The 9,927-nt window shown below is 35.6% G+C and overlaps 2 pseudogenes; one reads left to right on the top strand and one right to left on the bottom strand.

Moving 5' to 3' along the window:
- Positions 1–1,126: 1,126 nt before the first annotated feature.
- Positions 1,127–2,040, bottom strand: LOC105081078 (olfactory receptor 4A47-like; annotated as a pseudogene).
- Positions 2,041–9,010: 6,970 nt separating this feature from the next.
- On the top strand, positions 9,011–9,927 carry LOC141575590 (olfactory receptor 4A15-like; annotated as a pseudogene).

Raw genomic sequence — 9,927 nt, 5'->3', positions numbered from 1 at the left:
TGAGGCAGTAAAGTTTAAAAGGTGATACGGTGTTGCAAATATTTCCTGGTTCTGGCCAGACTCCAGAGGGCATGTGTTAATTTCTTATTTCCTGCAGTCATTCACAAGTGGGCCTGGTCAGGATGTTTCCTTGAGCCAAAGATATTTTAAGTTAATGCTCAGGCACTGGAGGCAGGGCTTTCAGAGATGGGCCGTTCTTTTTGTATACTTTAAGCTATAGGCAACCCCCCTTTAGTGATTAACTTGTAGCAAAAGCAATAGAACACAAAGGTCAAAGTAAAAGAAGCAGACCCACTATGAAGCCAGTTGTTCTTCCCTATCACGGGTCCTTTCAGTTTAGTGCATCTGTATAACAAAGTGAAAGTATGAGGAAATTGAGAATTAATTACTTCAGTATAGACTGGTCTGTAAATATCTTCAGAAGGCTAAGCTGTGCAATGCAAAATTTAAACAGAGCCATAAGCACATGGATGTATGAAAATATGCTTGTGCAAAAGTTAAGAGTTGAATGTTAGGAACAGAGTGATTGTATCTGGAAGAGTAAGAGACAATGGTTTGGGATATGGGGGAGGTTTTATTCTACACTCTTTCATTTTCTATAGAGTCTATTTTTAATAATTATTATTATCTATCATACAAATTTTATTTTAAAATTAAAATATTACATTAAAATTTCACAAGTAAGGCAAATGAAGTAAAGACAATAGTCAATATAGCATTAAATCTTTTAACCAATACAATACACAGAATGATGATTAAACACAAGAATCTGACAAAAATAAAACTAAGAATGAGAAAGCAATAAAAGTAAATGCAGAAATTCACTAAAACTAGTGTAACTATAAAAATTTCATTGATTAATTCATTACATATTATTTATTGACTCGCTGCTTAAAGCTTTCCACCCCTTTCCACCTCACCAAGTGCAGTAATCAACCAGATATTACAGGATGTATATTCAAACACAGAAACTGTCATTGTTTCTGAACATATAATTCAACGTCTAATTTAATTATTATAAATCCTTGATAGAAAAAGAACATTTGCATTAGATTTATGAAGACTTTTACATTCCAAAGAGATTGACCCTAATGCTAAATTCATTTCTTTGTGATGGATAATACCCTCATTCAATACTTGATCTGCCTTTTTTTCCCCAGAGCTTCTTCATAGCATTAGTCATCTCAGAATTTCATAGACAATAGATTAAAGGGTTCAGCATAGGGGTGATGACTGTAAAAAACATGCTTAATGATTTATCAATGGGGAAAGTCTTAGCAGGTCTCACATATATGAAAATACAGGGAACGAAAAAGCAGAAAACCACAGTGATGTGGGAATGACAAGTCTGGAGGGCTTTCTGCCTCCCTTCCTGACTAACTTTCTTTAGAGAATGCAAGATGACTCCATATGAGATGAGTAAGAACAGAAACACAATAGTACACATCAGTCCTCCACTGGCCACTACTATGAGGCCAATGACATAGTTGTCAGTACAGATGAGTATACATCACAGATAAAGTAGTCAATGGCATTGGGGCCACAGAATGGGAGCTAATAAATAGTACCAAGTTGAATGACTGAGTGCAGAAAACCTCCAACCCAGGACACCACCAGCAGCACAAAGCACACCCTTTTTCTCATGATAACTAAATAATGCAAGGGCTTACAGATGGCCACATAGTGGTCATAGGCCATCACCAGCAAAAGGAAGACCTCTGATCCTCCAAAAATATGCTCTGTAAACAGCTGAGTCATGCAAGATTCAAGGGGTATTGGGTTTCCCCCCAAAATAAGTCTGAAATCAATCTGGGGGAAATAGAAGAGGAATAATTTACATCCATAAAAGAAGCTAACAAGAAAAAAGTACATCGGTGAACTGAGGGTCTTACTGACAGTAATTGTCATCAGAACAAGCAGATTGCCCACCATGGTCAAAATATAGAAGAACAAGAACATGACAGAAATGACTTTCTGCTCCTTTGGAATCTGTATGAGGCCCAAGAGGACAAAGTAAGTTATATTGTTCCTTGGTTCCATCTAGTCTGTACAGGAGCTGGCTTCACATATTAAAAGCATTTTACCTATAAAACAGGCAGAAAACTTTTAAATGCTTTATAAGTTTCATCTTTTATTTATCCATTCAATTAAAACAATGTGTGTGATGTATCTATTTGTGCCCAGTGTATTATAGTGCAGAGGTCTACAGATAACCACGTAGGGTCATAGGTGATGACGACAAGGAGGGCAATCCCTGAAGCTCCCAACAAAAGTTGAGTAAAGGGCTGTGTCATACAGCCACTGAGAACGAGAGAGTTTTTGAATCAGAGAGCAAATTAGCTAACATTTTAGGGATTATGGAAGATGAATAGCATGCATCTACCAAAGACATGTCAGCTTAGGGAGAAATACATGGGATAGTCCAAAGTTGGGTGTAGATGGTAGTAACCACAATGAGCAGGTTGCCCATGACAGTGACAATGTAGGAGATAAGTAACATGAAAAAAAGGATTTTCTGCATCTGATGATTCTGCTTAAATCCTATTAGAATGAATTCGGTCATATTCATCCTGCCTACTTTTACATCAGTGCTGAGTTGAATTCACAATTGGGGCATTAACCTGTAAAGACAACATTTTCAGTAGCAAGGTGACTTAATATATTGGGTTTTCAGATAATCCAAGACATTTTGATAATATGTTTTTTTCCTGTAGTGTATAAGTGGATAAGCAACATGATAAAAAAGAGTGAACAACTGATGCTGTTTAGTTCAGCTTCTTATAAAGATGCTCAAGTCCTTCAGCAGCTTGTCCCTGGGCCTTTATTGGAGGACATCTGGGCACAGGGAGCTCACAATACAGTAAATCTTACTACTTCTCAGCCAATAAGAGATGCTAAAATCTCTTCCTTAACTATTAAAATACTTGTACAACTGTTGATTCTGGTTCTGCACACTGTTGATATACAGAGTGAGTCTAATTCACCCCATTTAAAAGCCACTTAAATAAGTCTAAGAGGTATAGGCCTGTATCCCCCAGCGTAGGTCTGACTCACATTCCTGTTCAATAAAATTAAGTGAATAAACCCATTGGAAGACTTTCAATTCCCTCTGTGTTTTCTATTTTTCAAGCTAACTCCAAAACATAGCATTTACTCTCTTACTTCCAACAACAACAACAACAACAAAAACCCCCAAAAACTGAATAAACAGTTGGAATGTTAAAAATTATTTTTATTTCACCCACTGAGATCTCTCACTCTCTCTGGCATGAGCAGCTCTCTTTCCTGATCTCCTTTAACCAGTCCCCCTTCCCTCTGGCCAAGGAGTAGTATGAGCTGAACATTCCAGGGCAGGTGAGAAGAAAAGAGAAATATCATAGTGTTTATTGTCCTGGTCTCCTGTAGTAGTTTGTCAGTGGCTGGGTATATTTCACTGATGATGGTCTCCTTTGGATGGACCTTCTGGGTTCCTGTGATCTTTCTCTGAGGCCCTATTACGTTCATGTCTTCCTACTGTTATTAACCCTGTGGTCTTTATCATCCCCTCTTAGTTTCCCTCAACTCAATCCATACCTTGACAACTAAACATATTCAACTCATTTTAAGCTCCCATTTTGAGTATGCTGTTTCTTGTTAAAACTCCAATGAATGTAGAAATTTTGTGGTTTTTCCTTTGTAAAACTGTAAATGTGAATATAGTTTTCTCTTTATGTACGTTTACTGTGTTCATGAGGCATGTGTACTTCTTTTGAAGTATAGCTGCTAAATAAATGAAATTTTGCTTGGAGAAAATATTGTTAAAGGCAGAAATGCAACACAATCACAGAAAAATCTGTGTGTTATCTATAACATTCCTTTGGAGTCATGATTCTATGGGATTTATACATTTTACTAACCTTAAGCTGCTTTACAACTCTTCAAATTGTAGAAAACTGAAAATAATGCAAGTAATTCTTGTCCATAGAAATAGAGTGAGAAAGAGAGACAGACAGACCCTGCAGAGAGAATTCTGGATTCCTTTCAGCTATTCTTCAGAGTACTGATTAGTGCATGAATTTCAGGAAACTGCCTGAGGCTGGGGAAAGATTTAACCAGATGGACTACTGAGAAGAATGTTTGGTCCCCACACTGGACCTAAAATAATGCATATTCTCACCAGCTGGAAAAGCTCCTGGTTCACAAAGCCAGGGCACTGAGTTGAATACTTATGAAGATTTAGCATCAGTAGTGGCACATAATGTCCCAAGACTGAGCACTTCTCAAGACCTCCTCAAAAATCACATCAACAAGAATAAAAAAAAAATTCAATAGAATCAAATTAAGTACTAAATACTGTGTTCAGAATTTTGTGACTTTGTTAATGGGAAGCATTAATCTAATTATTTTCTTTGCCATACTTTGTTTCGTTCTAGTATAAGGGTTTTGCTGGATGCATAAAATGCATTAGAAATTGTCTTAATTTCTCCCTACTGTGAAACCATTTATGTAGGTTTGTACTATTTATAACTTGGTCTATAGAATTCATTGATTCTCAAAGTATGTGGGCATGAAGCTTTGTTTGGGAATGGTGGGATTTAGGTATTAAGCTATTCCAGCTTTTAATTATTTTTCCTTGTGTGTTTAGAAACTTGCGTTTTTATAGCAGTGGTCCATTTTCTCTTAGCTGGTGAGGACACTGTCATAAATTTGCTCATCATATCATTTTATTGTCTTTTTAAGCTCTGCCATGTCTGCAGTGATGAACCACTCTTCATTGCTGATTCTGATAATTGGTTCTTTTTTCTTATTTTTTCTTAATCTGTTTTCTAGGATCTTATCAATTATATTAAACTTTCAAAGAACCAAGTTTGGTTTTAAATATTTTCTCTATTTTCAATTAATTTCTATTATGATTTCTGTCTTCTATTTGATATTTCCTTTCTACAGTGTTCTTTGTGTTTATATTTATTATCTTTTTCTAGCTTCTTGGGACAGAAGCTCAGTTCATTCCTTGTAACATTTCTTGATTGCCAATACTGCATTTAAGGTATAAATTTCTCTCTAAGCACTCCTTTAGCTGCATCCAGTTGATTTATATATAATAATATATATTAAATATAACCTTTTATATGTATACATACACTTCATAAATACATTTCATATATCTTTTATAGACATTTGCATTATTATCCCTGTGTTGAAAATGTACCTTTCAAAATGTTCAGTTACTTTAGATTTATATTGCTAAATTCATAATTGGAAGATGATATATTTTAGTTATCAGTTTCTAGTTGAATTACATTGTTACAAAATACATATGTAAAAAATACATATACATATACATATACATAAATATGTACTCTATGATTTAAGTCCTTTGAAATGTATTGCAATTGTGTCATGGCCTAGTGAACAGTCTGCTTTGGTAAATGCCCCATGAGCACTTGGAGATTAATAGAATAGGCCCACAAATATTTTCTTTCCCTACTTCTACACTAACACAGATTCTATCAACTTGCTTCTCTGAAAATATATGACCAAGTATGTGATAAAATTGTTCTGCATTTGAAACAAGTTTTAAACAACTTGTTCTGAAATTAGCATTCATAATATTTTGGAAATCTGTTCAGATATCATCTTCAAAGACAAAGCTTAAACATATTTTCCTATTTTGAAGGTCATGATTTTTTAAAACATTGTTTTCATTGAGTTACAGTCAGTTTACAATGTTGTGTCAACTTCCAGTGTAGAGCACAATTTTTCAGGTATACATGAACATACATATATTCATTATTGCATTCTTTTTCTCTGTGAGCTACCATTGACCTTGTATATATTTCCCTGTGCTATACAGTATAATCTTGTTTATCTATTCTACATATGCCTGTCAGTATCTACAAATTTCATACTCCCAGTTTGTCCCTTCCCACCCCCCTCCCCCCTGGCAACCACAAGTTTGTATTCTATGTCTATGAGTCTATTTCTGTTTTGTATTAATGTTCTTTTCTTCTTTATTTTAGATTCCACATTTAAGTGATCTCATATGGTATTTTTCTTTCTCTTTCTGGCTTACTTCACTTACAATGACATTCTCCAGGAGCATCCATGTTGCTGCAATTGGTGTTATGTTGCCATTTTTATGGCTGAGTAGTATTCCATTTTATAAATATACCACTTCTTCTTGTTCCAGTCTCTGTTGATGGACATTTAGGCTCTTTCCATGCCTTGGCTACTATAAATAGTGCTGCTATGAACATTGGGGTGCAGGTGTCATCCTGAAGTAGGGTTCCTTCTAGATATATGCCCAGGAGTGGGATTCCTGGGTCATATGGTAATTCTATTCCTAGTCTTTTGAGGAATCTCCATACTGTTTTCCACAGTGGCTGCACCAAACTGCATTCCACCAGCAGTGTAGGAGGATTCCCTTTTCTCCAGAGCCTCTCCAGCATTTGTCATTTGTGGACATTTGAATATGGCCATTCTGACTGGTGTGAGGTGATACCTCATTGTAGTTTTGATTTGCATTTCTCTGATAATTAGTGATACTGAGCATTTTTTCATGTGCCTATTGATCATTTGTATGTCTTCCTTGGAGAATTGCTTGTTTAGGTCTTCTGCCCATTTTTGGATTGGGTTGTTAGTTTTTTTCTTATTGAATCATATTCGCTGCTTATATATTCTGGAGATTGAGCTTTTGTCAGTTTCATCTTTTGCAAAAATTTTCTCCCATTTCGTAGGTTGTTGTTTTGTTTTGTTTTGTTTTGTTTTGTTTTATTTATGGTTTCCTTTGCTGTGCAGAAGCTTGTAAGTTTCATTAGGTCCCATTTGTTTATTTTTGCTTTTATGTCTATTGCTTGGGTAGACTGCCCGAGGAGAACATTTTTGAGATGTATGTGAGATAATGTTTTGCCTATGTTTTCTTCTAGGAGGTTTACTGTATCTTGTCTTATGTTGAAGTTCATGATTTAAACAAATTTTTATGTATTTTATTTCTGCCTAGACTGGACTTTTCCCTTTTGGTGATCTGACCTCAAGTTTTTAAGTTTTTTTTTTTAATGCCTCTCCTTGGGGAACATAGTCCTGTAAGTCTTGTTATACATCGTGATTATCCTGGTGGCATCTCTGGAGATAGAGTCTAACATCAAAATTATGATTAAGGTCCCATTGAATTTAATTAGATAAGAATCACCCTTGGAATGACTCCATAACATGTCCAGTAGTTCAAATGTAGATGAAGGGTTTACAGATCTTTGCTCTTTCCTTACATGACAGACATTCACGAACTGAAATGCTGGACTCTGAACATAATAAAGTATGTATATGTAATCATTCTCCATTTTTCAGGAAACCCAAAATTCAACAATGCTGTATCAAGGCAGGGCAGTATAACTGATTGAGAATCAAAAGATTGCAAAAGCTATTTCTGTATTTCACTTTTATTGGTATAAGTCACAAACAGAAACATTCTTATGTAAACAATTCATACATAATTTGTTTTCTCTCCAACCAAAATGTTGAATTAACATTAGTTGGTGATTCAGACAAATCCTGCCAACAATTATTATTTTACTTCTCTGTTTAGAATCAAGATTCAGAGATCTTTAGTAATAGGCCATTGATACTCATTTTGAAAACCCAAATTTTCTGAAAATGAATATTTTTCTGAATGACTGAGATAAGTTAGATTTCTGCCTGCATGGAATGAGTTGGTCACATGGAAACAGTTCCAGGTCCAGTGACGGTACATGTATCTTGCTCTCCATGATGGCATCAGTGGGTAAAGGACAAAGGAGAAGGCAGAGAATCCAGAATATGGATTGAGTGGCTTTCTCCTTGTGCAGGTAACCCAGGAAGGGTATTTGTATGCAAGATTCTGCACTAAGCTTTACATTTGCCAGAGTACAATGGTGGCATGAGAGTTCAATCTTTTAAAGGTTCTCCTTTGTGATTTTCAAAATCAACCATGTTAGCAATCCTTTATGATCACTAAAGTATATGGAGATTGAGTCTATTCTATAATACTCTTCCTAAATAGTTTTGTATTACACTCTCTAACATAAAGAGACGTTCTTTAACATAAAGTAGTCTTAGAAACTAATTTCAAGTGTAACTAATTTGGGATATTTTTATGGGGAGATATTTGCAAATCTGATGATAGTCTCAATCAATATGTTTTCTAAACATTGTTTATTAATCTGTAAAAAATTAAAAGATGATATAGCCTCTGAAGACCTTGATTGAGTGGCTTTCAAGAATCCAAAATAATACTGTAGTAAGCAAGCCATTACTTCAATTCCCACTTTTCTGTTCCCAGCCTCAGTGTACTGACATACGCTTGTTGGACATTTAGATGTCTTTTTCCTTTAATTGTTTGTATTTTTTAATTTATTTTATATTTTATTTTTATTTTGTGCATAAATTGTTTTGAGATTTTTGTCTATTTTAGACATTAACTCTGTGTAGAACCTGTAAAATGTAAATCTTTCACTAAACTGCCTTTGTCTATTTACATTTTGGTATCTTTTCCTAAAACCTTAAAAACATTTTTGAAATTGTTAAATATATCTCTTTGGGATTTAAATGATTGGTTAAGAAGTTTCTTCCAACCCTAGATTGGAGATCATTTCCTTAATGACTGGAAATTAAAATGAAGTAAATTTTTCTTTCCTTTTTTATTAGAACTTCAACCAATTTACATTTTTGTATAAGGTATTAGCTATATATACAATTTAATTAGCTTCCAGATGGAAAGCTAATTGTGGCAACTCATTTACTTAATAATGTGTTCTTGCCCCCCATATGTCTCTAAATTACTTGCCACTTCATTAGACTGAAAGTTTTTTGAGATTAGGGAGGATATTTTAATCAGCCTTGTACTACAATCACTGAAAGTACTGGAACATAATAAACCATACTGCCTATTTCTTGATTGAATAAACACATTATCTAAGACTTCAGAAAATCCCTAGGAACAATTATATTACCAGAAAATTTTTCCCTGAACACTGAAATAAAACATACAGAAGATTCTATGGAACAAAGGAGGAATGTGACTGAATTTGTCCTCTTGGGGCTCACTCAGAGCCCCCAAGGTCAGAAAATATTATTTGTTGTGTTCTTGCTCATCTACATGGTGACAATGGGGGTGACCTCTTCATTGTTGTGCCTTTAGTGGTGAGCCTGACCCTGGATTCCCCTATGTACTTCTTTCTTGGCTACTTATTATTTATGGATGCTGCTTATTCTACTACAGTCACCCCAAATATGATTCTAGATTTACTCTGTAGGAACAAAACCATTTCCTTCCAAGCTTGCATGACCCAGCTTTTTCTAGGGCACTTTTTGGGTGGTGCTGAAATTTGTCTTCTGGTGGTCATGGCTTATGACCATTACATGGCCATCTGTAAACACCTGCATTATTCAATGATCATGAATAAGCAAGTGTGTGTTCTGCTGCTGCTGTTGGCCTGGGTCGGTGGGTTTTTACATGCTTTAGCTCATCCTCTCTTTGTTTATAACCTTCCCTCCTGTGGCCCCAATATCATTGACCACTTCGTCTGTGACACGTACCCCTTGTTAAAACTTTCCTGCTCTGACACCTACACCATTGGCCGCACTGTGGTTGCCAATGATGGGAAGATCTGTGTGGTCATCTTTATGCCCTTACTCATCATCTATGGGATCATCCTGCACTTCCTGAAGAATCTTAGTCGGGAAGGGAGGCACAAAGCCTTATCCACCTGTGGCTCCCACATTACTGTGGTGGCCCTCTTCTTTGTCTCCTGTACCTTTATGTATGTGAGACCTCCTTCTACCTTACCCATTGATAAATCCTTGGCCATGTTTTATACCATTATCACCCTTATGTTGAATCCTCTAATCTACAGTGTGAGAAATGGAGAGATGAAAAATGCCATGAAAAAGCTCTGGACAAGAGTAAGAAAATGA

Source organism: Camelus bactrianus, chromosome 30, assembly GCF_048773025.1.
Source record: "Camelus bactrianus isolate YW-2024 breed Bactrian camel chromosome 30, ASM4877302v1, whole genome shotgun sequence".
NCBI classification, from domain to species: Eukaryota; Metazoa; Chordata; class Mammalia; order Artiodactyla; family Camelidae; genus Camelus; species Camelus bactrianus.
The sequence above is the reverse complement of the archived record's forward strand: the minus strand, read 5'-3'. Positions and strand labels throughout refer to the sequence as shown.